Source organism: Phyllostomus discolor, chromosome 1, assembly GCF_004126475.2.
Source record: "Phyllostomus discolor isolate MPI-MPIP mPhyDis1 chromosome 1, mPhyDis1.pri.v3, whole genome shotgun sequence".
NCBI classification, from domain to species: Eukaryota; Metazoa; Chordata; class Mammalia; order Chiroptera; family Phyllostomidae; genus Phyllostomus; species Phyllostomus discolor.
This window is the reverse complement of record NC_040903.2, coordinates 139,634,447-139,654,352: the sequence shown is the minus strand read 5'-3', so window position 1 is coordinate 139,654,352 and position 19,906 is coordinate 139,634,447.

Genomic DNA, 19,906 nt, shown 5'->3' with positions numbered 1-19,906 from the left:
ATAAAGGCTTTGTGTTTAGACATTGGAACTGAAATGAGATGTTCAATTACATTAGTTTTATGTTTCTCGATAAGTTTTTGTATTAAATAAATTTGAACAATAACAGTTTGAGAAGAACAACATTGAAAGAAGGAAGATCATTCGGTATGTAAAATGCGTATTGTAAAAAAAACCCAAAACCACATGAATTTAACAATTAAACCCACAGTGTAGAGATTGGCTCCTCAGGTGGTGGGATTCTTCACTTACTACATCTGCTCCATCTGTGACCTCTCTGCTCAAGCTGCCACCATAGTGTGGAGCTAATGTCAGTGCAATGTAGTTGTGAGAAAGACCACCAATAACTACTCATGAATGGCCGTCTTGTTCTCAGCCACAGCAGGTTTCTAAAAAGCTATTATAGTTTCTGACTTGGGGATCACCTACATTTCCAAGAGAGAGTTCTTTAATGTGTCATTTATGCAGTTTTGTGTAACACCATTTCTACTCCAACCCAATTATTCAACATTTTTTTCACTATCAAATTTAAAATCTCTGACCTTTTTATTACCCAGGGACATAACTTTTTATTATACTCAGACAGGGAAATTTTAATATATCAATTTAATTGTTCATAGGTCACTGTAAGACCTGGGGAAAAACATAATCGTTTGCCTCTAATCTGAGTCAGTAGATTGACTACGTTTTTTATTCATTCGTACATTCATTCCATCAACCTAAATTTAATAAGTACCCATTTTCTGCCAGTCTCCAATATAGGCATTAACTATACTTGGATGTGTAAGGCCGAAGGACAATGTGCTCTTTAACCTCAGCTAACAAATTGTTTCTTAAGGCACAGGTAAGATTACAATTTTACAGCCTGCTTGATTGTTCAGCAGGGACATGTGACTAATACCAAACAACAGGCAGTACTCAGAAAAAATTTGGTTGACATTTGAACTAAAGCATTTGACTGCTGCTGCAAAACCCTTCAAAGTCCTTTTGCTTGCCGTTAAAACAAATTATCAGTTCTCCTTTGATATTTCCATTTACAAATTATGTTTTTGAGTCTTTTTATTTTTTTTAATTTTGGGGGGTCAGTTTTTATTATTTATTGTTATTTTTCATTATTCACTTACAGTTGTCCCCATTTCCTGTTGCTCTCCCCTGACCCACCCACCCCCTCCTCCCACAATCAATCCTCACCCTACAGTCCATGTGGATGGGTCCTTTACATGTGTTCTTTGACTAGTCCTTTCCCATTCTTTCCCCTGCTTTTCCCCTCCCCTCTGCCCTCTGGGCACTGTCAGTTTGTTCCTTATTTTTGTGTCTCTGGTTCTATTTTGCTTGCTTATTTGTATTGCTCACTAGGATCTACTTATAGGTGAGATCATGTGGTGTCTGTCTTTTACCACCTGGCTTATTTCACTTAGTATAATTCTCTCCAGTTCCATCCAACTGTCATGAAAGGTAGAGCTGCTTCTTTCTTTCTGCTGTGTAGTATTCCATTGTGTAAATGTACCACAGTTTTTCAATCCAATCATTTATTGATGGGCACTTAGGCAGCAGTTTCCAGAATTTGGCTATTATAAATAATGCTGCTATGAACATTGGGGTGTATAGGTTCTTTTGAATTGATGTTTCAGGATTCTTAGGATATAATCCCAGCAGTGGGATCACTGGATCAAAAGGCAGTTCCATTTTCAATTTTTTGAGGAAATTCCATACTGTTTTCCACAGTGGCTGCACCAGTCTGCATTCCTACCAGCAGTGTACTAGGGTTCCCTTTTATCTGCATCCTTGCCAGCACTTGTTTGTTGATGTGTTAATGATGGCCATTCTGACAGGTGTGAAGTGGTGTCTCATTGTGGTTTTAATTTGCATCTCTGGTGGCTAGTGATGCCAAGCATCCTTTCATATGCCCCTGGGCCCTCTATATGTCCAAGTGTCTGTTCAGATCCTTTGCCCACTTTTTAACTGGATTGTTTGTCTTCCTGGTGTTGAGTCATATGAGTTCTTTACATATTTGGGAGACCAAACACTTGTTTGAGGTATTATGGACAAACATATTTTCCTGTATGGTTGTTTCCTTTTGCATTTTGCTGAATTTTTTTAGCTGTGCAGAAGCATTTTAATCTGATGTAGTCCCATTTATTATTCTTCCCTCTATATCCCTTGCCATAGGAGATATGTAGTTAAGAATATTGCTGCATGGGATATCTAAAAATTTTTTGCCTATGTTTTCCTCTAGGACTTTTATGGTGTCATGACTTATATTTAAGTCTTTTATCCACTTGAGTTTATATTTGTGGGTGATGTAAGTTTGTGTTCTAGTTTCATTTTTTGGCATGGAGTTGTCCAGATCTCCCAATGCCATTTATTGAAGAGGCTATTTTCACCCCATTTTATGCCCCTGCCCCCTTTGTCAAATGTTAGTTAAACATATGGTCATGGGTTTATTTCTGGGCTCTCTATTTTGTTCCATTGATCTATGTGTGTGTTCTTATGCCAGTGGCAGACTGTTTTGATTACCAAGGCCTTGTAGAATAGTTTGATATCAGGTATTGTGACCCCTCCTACTTTTTCTCATAATTGCTGAAGCCATTCAGGATCATTTATGGTTCCATATAATTTTTTTAAATATTTGTTCTATATCTGTGAAATATGTCATTGGTATTTTAATAGGGATTGGGTTGAACCTATAGATTGCTTTGGGTAGAGAATAGAGTGTGGAGTGTAAGGCCTTGGTACTCAGTTTGTCCCTCCTTAGCCTCATATGGGAAGAGAGAAAACCAAGGAAATAAAAGAGGTGAGCCTTCCAGCTCTGGTTCAGTACAATCCTTGTGCTCTGCAAACATTAATTTAGACTAGTACCCAAATTCTCCTACATTTCAGACCCTGGAGCAGAGTGAGGAAACTTGATGAGTAGAGGTACATTTGGCCCTTAAATCTTGGACAGTCAGCGAAAAGATACCTGTGCTGATTTGTTTCTTTGCATATTATTTTTTTTCCTTTCCTCTTCTTTTTAAAAAATCCTTACTATTTCTTGATTTTAGAAGGGGGTGGAAGGGGGAGAGAAAGAGAGAGAGAGAGAGACATTGATGTGACAGAGAAATATCAACTCTTTGCCTCCCATATTGCCCTGATCAGGGATCAAACCCACAAACTAGGTATGTGGCCTGACCAGGGAGTGAACCTGCAAACTCTTGGTATACTGGACAATGCTCCAACCAACTGAGCCACTAGTCAGGGTGGTATTATGGTTATTAATAATTAAGAATAAGAAAAATAAACATTTTTATTTAACTTTTGCTTCTCTCTTCTTTGGTGTCCTTTATTACTTTAAGTTGATATAAGTTTTTAACCTATATTCTTTTCTTTCTCTCTGAAGAACTTCTTTTAACATTTATTGCATGGCATGTCTACTCACAACAAATTTTACTAAATTTTTTTGAAAAGTCTTTAATTTGTCTTCATTTTTGAAGGATAATTTTGCTGGGTACAGAATTCTAGTTTGCTTCCCCCACTCCCAACACTTTAAATATTTCATTCCACTCTTCTTATTCACACAGTTTTTGAGGAAAATTCAGATATTACTCTTACCTTTGTTCCTCTACAGTTAAAATGTTTTTCCCCCCTTTGACATCTTTCAGGATTTTTTCTTTATCTTTGATTTTCTGTAGTTTGAAAATAAAATGCCTAAGTGTAGCTTTTTGTTTACAGGTCTTTTATATTTTTTTATTTTCTGCATTAATTCTTCTTGGTGTTCTCTGACCTTCCTAGATCAGTGGTTTGGTTTCTGACATTAAATTGGAAAATTCTCAGTCATTATTATTTCAAATATATCTTAGATTTCTTTCTCCTTTTTTCCAGTATGTATTCTGGTGTCTCTATTGTACACATGTCACCCTTTTTGTAATTGATCCATAGTCCTTGGATAGTTTGTGGGTTTTTTTTTCAGTATCTGTTCTCTTTGTTTTCAGGTTTTATAAATTCTATTGATATATCCTTTAACTCAGATTCTTTCCTCAGTTGTGTCCAGTCTACTCATAAGCCCATCAAAGGCATTTTTCATTTCTGTTACAGCAGGGGTGTCAAACTCATTTTCACTGGGGGCCACATCAGCCTCACAGTTGTCTTCAAAGGGCTGAATGTAATGTTAGGACTATATAAATGTAACTACTCCTTTACTAGGGGCAAGGAGCTTGGTGTTGCTGCCTGGCAGAAACAAGGTGCTGGGTCCCATAAAGCAAAGTGGAGGGCTGGATGCAGCTTGCCACCTCTGTGTTACAGTGTCTTATTTCTAGCATTTCTTTCTGGTTGTTTCTCAGGATTTTTGATTTTTTGCTTACATTGCCTGTTATTACATGTTGCCTACTTAATTTATTAGAGCCTCTAAGGATATTAATCATAGTTATTTTAAATTCCCAGCCTTATCATTTGAAAAATCCTTCTATGTCTGGTCTGATGCTTACTTTATCTTTTCAAATTATTTTTGCTTTTTGGTAAGCTTCGTATTTTTTTTCTTGCTTGCTGAACATGATATATTTACTAAAAGTAGTTCTGGCACCTTGGGTTCTTGTGATTTCTTAGATAGAAATTAAAAGAAATTGCCAGATACTGAGGAAGAGCCTGGTATGGTGGCCAGGAATTGAACCCAGGTGTGCTGCATAGCAGGCAGGAACTCTACCACTGAGTCAGCCTGAGTTCTCAGACTCTTAGGAGACAGAAATCAAGTGAGTTCAACACAAATTAGTACTCAGGTGAGAGTTGTATTGTATATGAGCACCTATGGAAAGAACTTTTTTCCCAGAAGAAATGCTTTATAATTAATGTTGTTTTTCTTTTTTTAATATATATTTCAATTATATGTGATATTCAATATTATATTGTATTAGTTTCAGATGCACTGATTAGACAATCATATACTTTAATAAATATTCCCTTGATGTTCCCAGTACCCCACTGGCACCAATATTATTGACCATGTTTTCTATGGTATACTATACATACCCATAACCGTTTAGTAACTGTCAATGTGTACTTTTCACTCCCTCCACCTTCTTCACCCAGTCTCCCGAACCCCTGACTCTCCCGAACACACTGGCAAGCGTCAGTGTGTTCTGTGTATCTATGAGTCTATTTCTGTTTTGTTTGTTCATTTATTGGGCTCTTTACATTCCACATATAGGTCAAATCATATGGTATTTGTCTTTCTCTAACTGACTTATTTCACTTAATATGACTCTCTACGTCTCTCTATGCTGTCACAAATGGTAAGATTTAATTTTTTATGGCTGAGTGATATTCCATTATATATGTATCACTGCTTTTTTATCCACTTGTCTATTAATAGGTGCTTGGATTGCTAGTATTGTTTGGCTATTGTAAATAATGTGGCTATGAACATAGGGATACATATATTTTTTAATTAGTTTTGGGGTATCTTTGGATATATACCCAGCAGTAGAATCACTGGGTCATAAGGCAGTTGCATTTTTAACTTTTTGAGAGACCTCCATAAATTTTTCCACTGTGGTTGCACCAGTCTGCATTCCCACTAACAGGTCATGAGGGTTCCCTGTTCTCCATATCCTTTCCCACACTTAAGTTTGTTGATTTATTGATGATAGCCATTCTGGCAGGTGTGAGAGCATATCTATTGTGGTTTTAATTTGCATTTTTCTGATGTTAGTGATGTTGAGCTTTTTTTCACATGTCTATTGGCCATCTGTGTGTCCTCTTTGAAAAACATATTGTCTTCTTTGAAGGTGTATTCAGGTCCTTTGACCATTTAAAAATTTGTTTCCTTGTATATTTTTGGTGTTGAGTTGTATGAGTTCTTTATGAATTTTAGATATTAACCCCGTATCTGATAATCATTAGGGGATATATTCTCCCATTCAGTGGGTTGTCTTGTTCTTTTGTTGGTGGTTTTCTTTGCTGTGCACAAACTTTTCAGCTTGATGTAGCCCCATCTGTTTATTTATTTATTTATTTTGTTTCCCTTACCCAAAGAGATCGATCAGAAAAAAATATCATTAAAAGAAATGTTCAGCATTGTGCTGCCTATGTTTTCTTCTAGGATTTTTATAGTTTCAAGCCTTATATTTAATTGTTTAATTCATTCTGAGTTTATTCTTGCATATAGTGTAAAAAGGTACTGTAGTTTCTTTTTTGGATGTGTTTGCTCAATTCTCCTCACACCATTTATTGAATAGACTACCCTTGCACCATTGTATGTTCTTGCCTTATTGTCAGATATTAATTGACCATATAGGCATGGGTTTATTTCTAGACTCTCTATTCTCTTCTGTTTTTATGCCAGTGCCATGCTGTTTTGATTGCTATGGCCTTGTATTATAGTATAGTTTGAAATCAGGTAGGGTGATTCCTCCAACTTTGTTCTTTCTCAGGATGGCCATGGCTATTCAGGTTCTTTTGTGGTTCCATATAAATTTTTGGATTATTTCTTCTAGTTCTGTGTAATACACCATTGGTATTTTAGTAGGAATTGTGCTGCATCTATACCTTGCTTTGGATAATATGGTCATTTTAACAATATTAATTCTTTTTACCATTAGTGCAGTATATGCTTTCATTTATTCATATCATTCAATTACTGTCTTAAAATTTTTTGAGTACAGGGCTTTTAGCTCCTTGGTTAAATTTAATTTTTGATTTGATTTTTTTTTTGATGGGGATGCAATTGTTAATGGGATTGTTTACTTAGTTTTCCTTTCTGATAATTTCGTATTAGTATATAAAAATGCAACTGATATCTGGATATTTATTTTGTATCCTGCCACTTTACAGAATTTATTCATTAGTTCCAGAAATTTTGGTTGGTGGAATCTTTGGGGTCATCTCTACACACTATCATGTCATCTTCAAATAATTGCAGTTTTGCTTCTTCTTTTCCAGTTCGGGTGCCTTTTATTTCTTCTTCCTGTGAGGGAGACTACTTTTTAAGGGAAAAAAGAGAAATGCTGCTCCTGGAACAAAAGCCAGGGAACAGTTTTTAAAAAGTTGCAGACAGCCTGATGTCTAAGCGAGATGTCCAAGTATGTAGAGGAGGGGACTGTTTGGTATGTTTGCACAGTGGGACTGCATGCTTTTTCATGTGTGGCATGAGCACGTTAAATCTCCACCCAGGGGTGTGTTTTTCAGCATTTAAATGAGGGAGGTCACTGAAAGGACAGTCTTTCTTGTTAGTGCCCATGTGTGAGTGAAAGACACAAAATTTAAGCCCATCAAAGTAAATCTTGCAGACAGCAGTGTCCTTCAGTCTAGCTGCTAATTGGCTGTAAGAAGAAGGGATAGCATTTGGGCAATTAATGGTTTCCTGGCTTCCTGCCAGCTGGGCCCAGGGAGAAGCTTGCCAATGTCAAAAGGAACTGCTGTAAATAGATATTTAGTAATGTGGTAGAAAAGTTTAGGGAGAAAAGTAGTTTATAAGCCTATGATTAAGTCTTAGTCTGCCAATGAGTCTTTGGACTGTGAACTTTGTTAAGTATTTCTTAGTTGTTTTCTATCCCCTTAGGTGAGATAGGATGACAGAGGAAGCCAGAACTGGGCGTGTCCCTTGTCTCTGGCGAGTTAGGCTCTGATAATACTGCAACAGTTTGAGCTCTGGTTAAATACTATCTCCTGAGAGCAGGCCCTGTTAAGAGTAATAAGAGTACTCTGGCATGTTTCAAATTTGTTTCTTTTTCCTTCCCCTGACAGGAGCAATAGGGGATTTTTCTCTGAGTATTTACTGTGGGAACCCAGTCAAACTCATGGAGGTGAATCTTACAATATTGGGCCCCTTCCATGACAGTTCTCTCAGGAAATTTTTACTCTCAGACTTGTCTTCACTGAGCTTCCAGCAATGCATCAATTATAGCTCAGGTATCCCTTCCCCAGCACTGATGTCTATGGCTGTTTTTGGTTTCCACTGATGACTCTCTACTCCCGTAAGTGATTAATTATTCCTTATACCTGCCTACCTATCTTCATACTTGCCTATGTTGGGGGTAGCAGTTTGTCCTGTGTACTCACTTGTCTTATGATATAAGAATAGTTGTTGATTTTTCCAGTTGTTTAGCTTTTTACCTTTTATTAGAATGATATGGCAACTTCCAAGTCCTAATATGTAGGACTTGGAAGTCAAGTCCTCCAAAAACAGACTCAACAGTTTTATTGTCCTACTAAATTCTGCTTATAAATTGGCCCATTTTATTTCTGAGCTTACTCTGCCTTAAAGAACCTAATGGTACATGGCCAAAAGAGGTTAGTTCATGACTTCAACATTCTGCCTGGCAACTATATGCCTCAAATCCTTAAGTACATTTTGACTTATTACCGGTGATGTAAGACAGGTTTATATTTTTCAAGTTTTTAATAATAGTTTTATTATATTTTCTCATGTCTTTACTTGTTTCTCACTTCCAATGTCAATGCTACATATTTTAAGATTTTATCATGGCATCAATTTGTTTCTGGTTGCCAATTTTAGTACATTTGGCTGTGGATGTATAACAAAGCACTCCCAAATTCAACTTAAGGTTAGTTGACTTAGGATAGACTCAATTAAAGTGCATCTGTTCCCCATTTCTCTTATGCTTCTTGTACCAACAGGCTAGACTATACAGGTTTTTCTTAGGGTGACAGCAGAGGTTCAGAAAGCAAAATCAACATTATGTCTATTTTTAAGCCTTTTGTCTGTTCACGTTGGCTGCCTTCCACTGACAAGTGCAAACACCAAGACAGGTCCTAAAGGTCAAATTTGGGGATGTAGGTTCTGCCCACAGGGGCAGGGAACAGGTGAAGAGTGAGTATTTTGAAATAGTTATCTAATCGACAACTATTAAATTTGTTCCATATGTTCTTAAATTAAATCTCTCTCTTTTTTCTTTGTCTTTCTCATTTAATAAACACACACACACACACACACACACACACACACACACAGCTACCACTTGTCATGTGCAAATTGGAAAAGGTGTTCTTTCTTGTAGATGGACACATTTCTAATGTGAAAATTTTGGTAAGTAAAGTGAGCACTAAATTTTAGGTTGTTTTATACTATGCTACTAATAAGACCCCATGGATTGGATAAATGCCACTGTCCAATATAGATACCTTATAGGCACACAAATCTAACAACGGAAATTACAAGTGTATTCTTAACAACTTCTAGTTTCTAGAGTTAAGATTTGTGGTATGTAAATTCCTGTGCTATCTTCTTGTTTTTGCATCTGAATCACCAATAACATATTCAAAATAGGTTCTTTCACATTGAGAGAAAATTATCTGTTACTATGGAAACTATCTGCTCTTCCTGAAAAGCTTTCATAGTCTTCCTTTTCCCTCTCTCTCTGCATGTTTTACCCCTCATACTCTCTGACTGCCACTTTATATCTGCCTTTGTTCTGACTTTGATAGAATGCAGATTGATGAACTTCATATACCTTGTATAATCATTTCTTTGATCTGAAATTTTGCTCTCCTTTCCAAGTAAAAAGAGTTTAATCATTTGTCATTTGCACTATCTCTTTAATTTTTAGTTAGCAAATTGTCATAACCTGAATAAATCTTTTAGAGGAACAAATATTTAAGTAAATAAAGTAATTTCTAGTCATCGTGCACAGATTATATGATATTTTCCCCTCCTTATTTAGGACTATGATAAAGTATTAACCAGAGCCCTAAAGTCAGCAAACAGAGGCCTTAAAATCCATGATTTTCCCTACGGCTTTTGTGAGTGATATAAATACTGCCATAACTGTGCCAATGGACTGCTTAAAGGATTCAAAATACTCCAAGTATTAAAACTTAAGAATGCTCCAGAACCAGCCAATGGTGTTCTGGAACAGCTGTGGGGTTTGATTGCCTGCAGCCTAGAAGTGTGACTTCTGAGGCAAGAGTTTGGTGAAAAAGGAAAGGGGTTGTTTATTTAAAGGTTATGCAGATTTAGAATAATGGCAGACTTCTGCTGTTCAATCCTTCTCCTTTTAAAAACACCCCAAAACAAATAGCCTTGCCTCCCTCTGCCTTGCCAGACCAGTTTCAGAATGTGCCACTCAGAGGTACCATCTTTCAGAAAAATAGCAGTCTGCTGCTTAGCACTCCTGGTCCCAGTTCAGCTCCAAGCATCTCTCACACGTCTATGTGCTTGGCCAAGCAGGTCCCTGCAACTCCACCAGCTCTGTCGCTGTCTTCTTCAGGCAGGCATCTAGGCAGATGTCTCAGCCTTTTGGCAGACCCCCACTGCTGTGGATGCCCTAATTTTAAATGCTCAGCTCAAAACTTTCTGCATCATCTAACATTCAACTTTTCCTATGGTGTGTTAGTGTTCACCGTTTTTGTCAGCTCCCCAGTGTCTTAGACCCTCTTTTGGCTGCCATCTTTAGCGAGGGCAAGAGTTCCTAGTGACACACAGGCATCTGGGGAGTGCATCCACATGCTGCTGTCCACCCTGACAACTCACAAAGCCGCTGTATGAGCTTCCCCTGGTTGTGTCATGAGTCACTCTGCTGGCACATGTTCTCATGGTCCAGTACATACTTTTGCAATTTCCACAGTTCTTCCCTTCAGGAAGGGACAGGTTGTTAATCTGCCTTTGTTATATAAGGTGCCTTAAACACTGCACTTTGTGCTCTGTGTGCACCCCTGCTATAGGATTTCGGGTGATTCCTCCATTTTCAGGGTACTCATGCTCTGTACCTCTTTACACTACCTTTCTTATACAGTGTTTACTAGTGAATCTTCATGAAACATGAGATCATATTCTGAATTTGAAGATTATTTTCAGTTAAGAATTAACATGGCTTTAAAAAAGTATGAACTCCTATCTTTTGCAACAACATGGATGGAACTGGAGAACATTATGCTAAGTTAAATAAGCCAATCAGTGAAAGACAAATACCATATGATCTCACTCATATGTGGGATCTAATGAACAAAATAAACTAACTAACAAAATTAAAACAGAGGCATGGATACATGGAACAGAATGACAGCTGTCAGAGTGGAGGGAGGTAGGGGAATTCGATGAAAGAAAGTGAAGGAATTAGCCAAATAACATATATATATGACCTATGGACACAGACAACAGTGTAGGGATGGCCAGAGGGAAGGAGAGGCAAGGACAGTAGGGAGGTGGGCAAGTGGGAGGTAAGTGAAGATATCTGTAATAGTGTAAACAACAAAAATAAAATTTAAAAAATAACTATACAAATAGTGAGTGATATTCATATAGTTGACTATGAAGCTAGAGAGTGTCAATAATCCATATTTAAATAGAGTTGAAATGTGGCTTTAAATTATTTGTATGCAATTTTTTGGCATGGTGATTTTAGAACACAACAGAATAGCTTTTGGTGATTGTAATTAATGGTTAATTTCATGAGTCAACTTGGGTAAGCTACGGTGGTCAGGTGTTTTGTCAAACACTAATCTAGACGTTGCTATGAAGGTATTTTATAGGTGTGATTAACATTTATAATGAGCTGACTTTAATTAGGTTGTCTTCAATAATGTGAGTGGGCTTCATTTAATCCATTGAAGAGAAGGTTTTACAAGCAAAGAGTAAGCTTTCCTGGAGAAAAAGGAATTCTGCCTCAAAACTGTAACATAGAAATTCGACCTAAGTTTGCAGTCTCTTGGCATGCCCTATTGATTCTGGACACCACACTGAGGCTGCAACCCTTCCCTGACTTGCCATCCTGCCATCCTGCCTTTCAGATTTAACGCTTGTCAGCTATCCTAATCTCATCAGCCAATTCCTTAAACTAAATCATTTTCTACATGTATTTATATATCACTGGTTCTGGTGTTTTTTTGTTTGTTTGTTTGCTTGTTTTTTGTTGTTGTTGCTTTTTAGAGAACTATTAAAGGGAAAAAATATCTTGACCTTTGTTAAGTAGGAAGAAAGATTTTACTTAAGACTATTGCAGTAGGGATATTGCATGGAAATTGGGGAGCCAGATCAGCCTCAGTTCCAAGTACAACAACGACAAGTGGGAATTTATGACAAAGAAGCAGGATGAGAAGGTGATGGGGTCAGTGGATGGAAAATTACTAAGAAGAAATATCAAGGGTAGGCAATTCTTGCTAAGCTGACAACAGCATTCTTGCTGAAAACAAGACAGGGCGATTTGATATCAAGGGTGGGGCAGGGGGATATTTGCTAAACTGATTTAGCAGGATTATTGCTAAAATTGGATTTGATCAGAAAACCAAAGCTCAAGTTTGAGGCTTAGTTGAGAGGAAGTTTCAGAGAAGCTTTGTTACAGAACAAACAAGGGGGGCCTGGGATGATATACTATTATTGAAAGAAGCCCCCAGGTCCGTTATGTCCGCCGTCAGAGGAAAGACGTCTCTCAATGCCAGAGATTTGTGAAAAGGAAAGGAAATGTTTATTTAATGCTATACAAACTTAAAGTAGTGACCTAATGTCTTTATCAAAAATCCTAAAGTCCCTTTCAAACACCCACAAACAGACACAGTCCTTCCTTCCTTCCCCCCTTTGCCCAGTCCAGAGTACCATATCTCAGGAAAGGAAATAGAAGTCCATGGCTCAGGCAGTCCTCTGGTTATTCCCAGTTAGTACTCCATCTCGACTGGGAGACCTCCATGAGTTCCTGGCACCCTCAGCTGAGTCGCCAGGATCTCTGCTAAAACCAGGTGGTGGTTCCCCTTTCTAAAGCTGCGGGGGCCCCCACTCTGGCAAAGGCATGTGGTCCTCTCTCCCAGGGCCATGGGAGTCCCCACTCAGCCAAAACCACGTGCTTCCCCCCCAACAAAGCTGTGGGAAGGGGGAGTCCCCACTCTGCCAAAGCTGCGTGGTTCTCCCTCTAATGGCTGCCTGTCTGGGTTTAAATCCCAGCGCCAATCTTCCTCTGCAGCCCCATTTCTGACTCATCCTACACTCGGGCACACTTGCCCTCAATCTGCTGTCTTCTCCAGCTTTTCTGGTCACCATCGTGGGTCTGGGCAGGTGTGACCCCATGTCATGGAGTCAATCTCCTCCAAGCTCCCATGCAGGCGCTGTAACTCAGGGGACCTGCCTCCCAGGTCCCATCTTGGGGGGAAGGTCCCTTTCTATCCCTCTGGCCCTGAGCATGGCCATAGCTATTCAGCATATCTAAGTGACCAGCCAAAGGCTATAGGTATGCTAAATGACCATGCCATGGATTAGCTGCAAAGCTGCCCTGCATGTTTTTGCTCTGTGTGCCCCTTCCCCCAACTCACACCTGTGGGGGAAGGGGTGAAGACATCTTAAAATCTCCTGGACACCTTGAGTTCCGGACCCCATTTCAAATGCCTGTTTGGGGTCCCCTCTCTTGGCTGCACCCTGTAACAGCTTGGTCAGTGAGAATCTTTGTCAGACACTTTACCCTCAAATATCTTTCATTGTGTACCTAAAAAGCATAAGTGCTTTTTAGCCACATTTTCTGGAAGAGCATGAATTACTGGTGTGACATAAAATATGAATCTTATTTAAAGAGTTTGTGAAAATGCACTAATACTTGAGAATCCTAGATCTTTTGCAAATAATTGTCTGAGCATCAACATATTTTAGCATCCATTGAAATATCCACTTGCCCACAATGAGTAGAAATTTATTATCTCTGAAGGTGAATGTAAATGTAGGATAATTTTATTCATTTTTCCAAGCAGAGCACACTTTAAATATATGGACCAACTTTTCAACTTATTGTGTGCAGCATAGTAAACTGTGTTCTCTTTCTTATTATGCCTAATAATAACATTCTATATTATTAAATATTTCTTTAAATGGCAGCAGCTGGCTTACTGCTATATAAGTGCAATCTCAGCTATATCCATTATTTTGAAACTTCTAGAATTGGGACTGAAAATAAAAACAGATAAAACTTTATTAGCAAGTACACAAAGTTGTACTCACATAAATATAGGCACATAATTCTAACGAATAGCTTAATAGTGTATATGAAGGCTAGCTCAGTAAGTGCTAAAACTGTAAATACTCATCTCTGCATTACTATCTATAACAATGAGCCATTTCTACTATCAAGATGGAGGGGTAATAATAGTGTCAAGGGATTCTATATAAATGAATCTCAGAGGCATTATATTGAATAACAGCAGATAAAGAAATGACTTTCTCACCTGGGAAATGACTTTCTAAAAGGCCAGTAGTAGCACTAATTCAATTATTGGAAATCTGTGAGTTCCTTTCCTCTCTGCTAGATACTACATCTTTTTTTGTTGTTTGTTTGTTTGTTTCCTTGATAATAGGAAAGTATTTGTAAAGTAGTAATGGAGAAAATTATGATTGGCTGATATAAAGAAGTGAGAAATAGAATGTACTTTATTACATTGCAAATTTGCCATTCTCCTTTGAAGTGATGCAGGTTATTTCTAGAAGGCAGCAGATGACCAGGAGGCTGCATGTGCATGTGTTACATCATGTTTGGTGAAAATGCATGAATAGATGCATTTTCATAGCCTGGTACTTTTCTGGGGTGCATTTCAGATCGAAAACATTTGCTAAAAAATAACAGGTCTTTGTAAGTGTATGAGATAAAGTCACCATGCACAAAACGAAATGTATAAAGTAGATCACTGTGAAAAATTCCATTAAGAAATAAACCTAAAAATCCATGCACCTTCACACTGAAAAAGTGAGTACATTTAATATATTAACATACATTAGAATCTCCAAATAAATAACTTGCAAGATTTCATAGGCTTTATTTTTTATTATTTATTATTTGATTTTGAGAGTATGTTTATTAAAGTTGGGGAAAGACAAGGAAGCGCTTCGGACAGAGGAAGCAACTGGAGAGAGCCTGTGCAGGGCTGCTCTGGCCCACTGGAAAGTTGGAGAAAAGGGGACCTTGGAGACAGGGACAGAGATTAGCCCAGAAGAGCTGCTGCTGTCCGATGCTCCCTGGGTTGTAAGTCGCATGGGGACCCTTAGAGTTTAGGAAATGCCCATCTGAGAGGGAAAATGAGGGGGAAGGGAAAAATGCTGGTATACTCCTGCGAGGGGGAGCACACCCATAGGCTTTATTTTTAGGGATACTTTCTTCTGATACTTTCTCATGACATAAATGCTATAGATTGCATTGTTGTAACCAATTATAGGTTCCCTTGCCCATAAGAAGGTGATTTGTCCTTACCAGGAGCTTTGTAACTAGGAGAACCTCAGTGTGAAAGGAGAGTATATTCTTGCTGCACTGACTTGAGGCTTTGGCTGCATGATTTGTTTTGTCCAGTGGAATCCGGTCAGATGTGATATAGACATAGCAGAGGAAAAGCTTTAAGAATCATCTCGTGGATAGCCCATGTCCCTCTCCTCTGCAAAGAGGCCATGATTGAGGTTATTCTTTTAGCATGAATCCTACAATGAAGAAGAACCTGGAACAGAATTGCAGGTGACTCTCAATGGACATGTACTATGAGAGAAAAGCAATTCCCTTTTTTTTGTAGACTAATGGTTATTGGGTTATTTGTTACTACAACATAACAGCAACATTTGTTGGTTATATATCCTTTGGGGAAAACTCATCCTAAATGAATGTCTTTATACTACATAGAAATAAAATTTATAAAATTAAATTTTAAATTATAGCATCATTATTACTACAATTATCCAAATGTACCTTATTTTCAGACCATAAGATGCACCTAGGTTTTAGAGGAGGAAAATAGGAAATAAATTTTGAAGCAAAAAATTGATAAAATATTTAATAACATAAATAACATAATATTTCACCAATGTAAATGTAAACAGAACTTAACAGCAGTATTAACAACTATTATTCCTCCCAAATTTGGGGGGGAAGGAAAAAAATAAGTGTGTCTTATAGTCCAAAAATGCAGTATATTGATCTCATGAATTTATCTTAATATATGAGGCTCCCGTTATCACACAGAGTCCAGAAGAAACAATCTGGCTTCAGGTAGATTCAAGGCAAATAGAGAATATCAATTTTGAACAGTGGGAACACACTGTACAAATGCAGACTTTTATGAACAATATTCTTCACAGTTAAATATGAATATATAAAAATACATATTCATAATAAAGATTCTGTATCAATAGTGAGGATGACATCATTTCACATGATTATATAGCAATAAAATTTAAAAAATCTAAGCTAAATATTAATAAATCGATATACCTATTATACATACAAGTACCTATGACTTCATTTTAAAACATGTTTCTAAATTGCTGGTCTGGTAGCAACATTCCCCTCTCTCAGCCTTCATAGAATTGAAGGGAATTAGGGCCTTGTTCTAGCTTAGGCTTGAAGGGAATGTTGTGGCTGGTTTGATCTTTTATCCAGACCACTAAAACTTTCCTTGTGTAAGCAATAAGGCTGTTTTGCATTGTTATCATTTATGCATTATTAGTTGTATGTTACCATTTATGTTTTAATTTCCTTCAAGAAAGTTTCTTTTGTATTCACAACTTGGCTAATTGGTGCAAGAGGCCTAACTTTGACCAAACTTACTCATTCCTAGCTTTTGATTTGAAGTGAGAGACTTGTGTCTCTTCCTTTTACTTGAACACTTACAAGCCACTATTGACTTATTAACTTAGCTGAGTTCAATATTGCTGTGTCATAGGAAATAGGGGGACCTTAGGTGAGGGAGAGAAATGGGAGAGTCACCGTTTGGTACAGTAGTCAGTATATATGCAACATTTATCAATCATGTTTGCTGTTTTATATGGGTGTGATTCATGGCACCCCCAAATAATTACAAGAGTAACATCAAAGATCACTGACCACAGACCACCATAACAGGTAGAATAACAATGTAAAGTTTTAAAATATTGTGAGAATTACCAAAATATGGCATGGACATGAAGTGAGCAAATGCTGTTGGCAAAATATTGCCAATGGATTTTTGATGCAGGGTTGCCTCAGGTCTTCACTATGTAAAAAATGAAATATCTGTGAAGCACAGAAAGCAAAGATCAATAAAATGAGATGTGCTTGTTTTGTAAATCTCCCCTTAAGCCTGTTCTGAGGTTGCCTATGTTAGTTTCCTATCACTGTCATACAAATTACACAAACTTGGCAGCTGAAACAGCACCCACTTATTATATCACAGTTTTGTAGTTCGGGAATCTGAGATGGGTCTCACCAGGCTAAAATGCTATGGCAGAGCTGCATCTCAACTACAAGGTCTGAAGAAAAACAATTCTTTTAGGTTGTTCACCAAATTCAGTCCTTGGCAGTTGTAGGACTGATGTCCCTATTTTCTCCTAGCTGCCAGCCGGAGATCTCCCATAGCTACAAGGAGCTTCTCACTTGTCTTTGCACAGGGTCACCTGCATCTTGGAGTCAGCAATGGCAATTGGAATCCTTCTCATACTTGGACTCTTGATTTTTCTTTCTGCAGTGAAGGTTTCCAAAACCTCTTTATTAACTTTTACACCAAGGAAGTAATTTGCCATGAATCTAATATGAACAATAATGGAAAATTCTAGTGTTCATGGATTGAAGCTCATTCTTATTTGGTTATGTAGCCATGGGATACAACTAATATGATGATCGATATTTTTTTAAAAATCTATCCATATGCTGAATTTGGTCTCAGTATGTCATTCATTGGTAGATAAAGGCAGAAAGATTAATAAGTGTACATATGAACAGAATAATTAGCAATCTTGATTAAACTACACACACACTCTGTGCATGGTCATTTGTAGGTTTTTAACAAAATAATAAACCTACCACAGGATTGAATACGCAGAGAAAGTTAAACTGTTAAAATTCTTCAAAGAAAAGTGTATATCCTTCTCTGTTCATGTACTTGCACTTTAGGGGTATATCCCTGCTTTGATGATATCTTCAGGAAACTATCACAACACAGATTCATATTAATTTTTTTAAAATATCAATAATGGTTTTATATTTGGTTACTTTCATTAGTATTTCATCACACATCATGGAAAAGTAAAATGGAGTATTGCTTCCTTAATTCTTTACCATCTCACACAGAATCTCCTCATCCCTTTTTTTAAAATTAAATCTTGAACAAGATAACTAATAAAAAGAAGGTAAACAAAGGAAAGAAGTATTTTCTGTCAAAATAGTCAGAAGAGAAGTGTGACAAGAGATTTTTGGAGTACTGAAAGGACTTTTAATTTTGGGTTTGGTATTTTATCTTAACCAAACCAGTTTTATAAAGCAACTTCTCTATAAGAAGTAACAAATGGCCATGATATTCCTCCTTAGAAGACTGTAGGTGGTATTGCACTCACTCTCACTGGCAGTTTTTCCCTATAGATTGACTTGTATGGTTTAGATAAGTTTAAAGCATTTATCGATGTGACTAATATCACAAGGTCTAAACAGGTGACAGTTACAAATTTGCCAGATATCAGACCTCCCGAGCAGCACAATCCTGATTTATTTTTAATGAGGCAAGTTTTCTTGTACTTTATTTTCTCGATTAAATGTCTGTAATGGATTACAATGAAATTATGCCGAATCATCTTTACTATTTATTATCATGATAAAATACTTTATGAACACCCTCAAACCAAACATGCAATAATATATATCAAATGTAGAAAATTGGCTTTCACTTCAAATCTGAATTATTTTCTGCTTCCAACAAAATAGAATTAATAAAATATCTTTCTAAAATATTATATAATATGATTATTGCCACAAATCCTAGAATAATTCTTACTATCTAATATAGATTAATAACTTGAAAGCTAGAAAAGTTGATTTTAGGGAGAAGAGGCACAAAATTATAATGAGTTATTTTGTTTTAAAATGTTATTTTACAAATAACACCTATATAATGATATTTAGAAATAATGTTATTCTTCTTAGAAAATAGCAGGAAGAGGAGAAGGGAAAGTGGAATCAGTTGAAATATGGGCAGAATTCTAGAATACATACACACATAGGGTGACCTATCTTTCTCTAAAGTTTACCTCTGAAACACAATTGCATGTACACACCAACACATACACATACAGAAGTTATGACACTCTGCCTGTTTCTTGGATCATATGAATAGGCAGGTATAAATATGCATACTTGTGTATGTTCTGAGCAGAGTCCGAGTATAAATGAAAGCAGGCATGGATCAAGGATATCTAGGCCTAGACTGACATACTGTGTCCAGATCCATATTTTTCATTCTGAGGTCCTCATGCCCACATGGTAAATAACAACAGCAACAAGAATACTAATAATGACAATAGCATCTTTCTGTAAAGGAGTCATGTCAGCTTTTAGTGAAGGATAATGCAACTTGCAATGATTAGCCAAAAATGTTGGTTTTCAAGTGGGAAAATAGTGAATTTAAAAGAGGAAGTAGCCCTGACTGGTGTGGCTCAGTTGGTTGGATATTGTTCCTCAAAGTCACCAATTTGGTTCCTGGTCAGGGCATATGCCTGGCTGAGGGGTCCATGCTGGGTCAGGGCACGTTCAAGAGGCAGCAGATCGATGTTTTTCTCTTGCATCAGTGTTTCTCTACCTCTCTTTTTCCCACCCTTCCCCCCATCTCTAAAAATAAATAAATAACATCTTTAAAAAATAAAATAAAAGAGGAAGTAATTTTTCTTTCATAAAAGGAAGAACATGTCTTCCAGGAGTGGGGGGATTTCAAGTATATTGTGTGTGCATGAAGGGTGGTACATACTGTAAGTGGATTTTACACTCTAAAACCTCATATTCAATATAGTGAGGTATTGAGTTTTATGATCATCAAGCATAATAAAAGGCATAAGATTTATAGAAAATCTACAGGGTTCAAATCTGAAAGATATTGAGTGTAGTAGACTGTTCTGTGTGGTATGGGCCCAGCTCCATGGAGATGTACAGTACCCACGCCCACGGATCGGTTTTCCCCATGGGGAATTAGGCCTGCAATGTACCTAGACCACTATGAGTCTTGCTTTTTGCTAAAA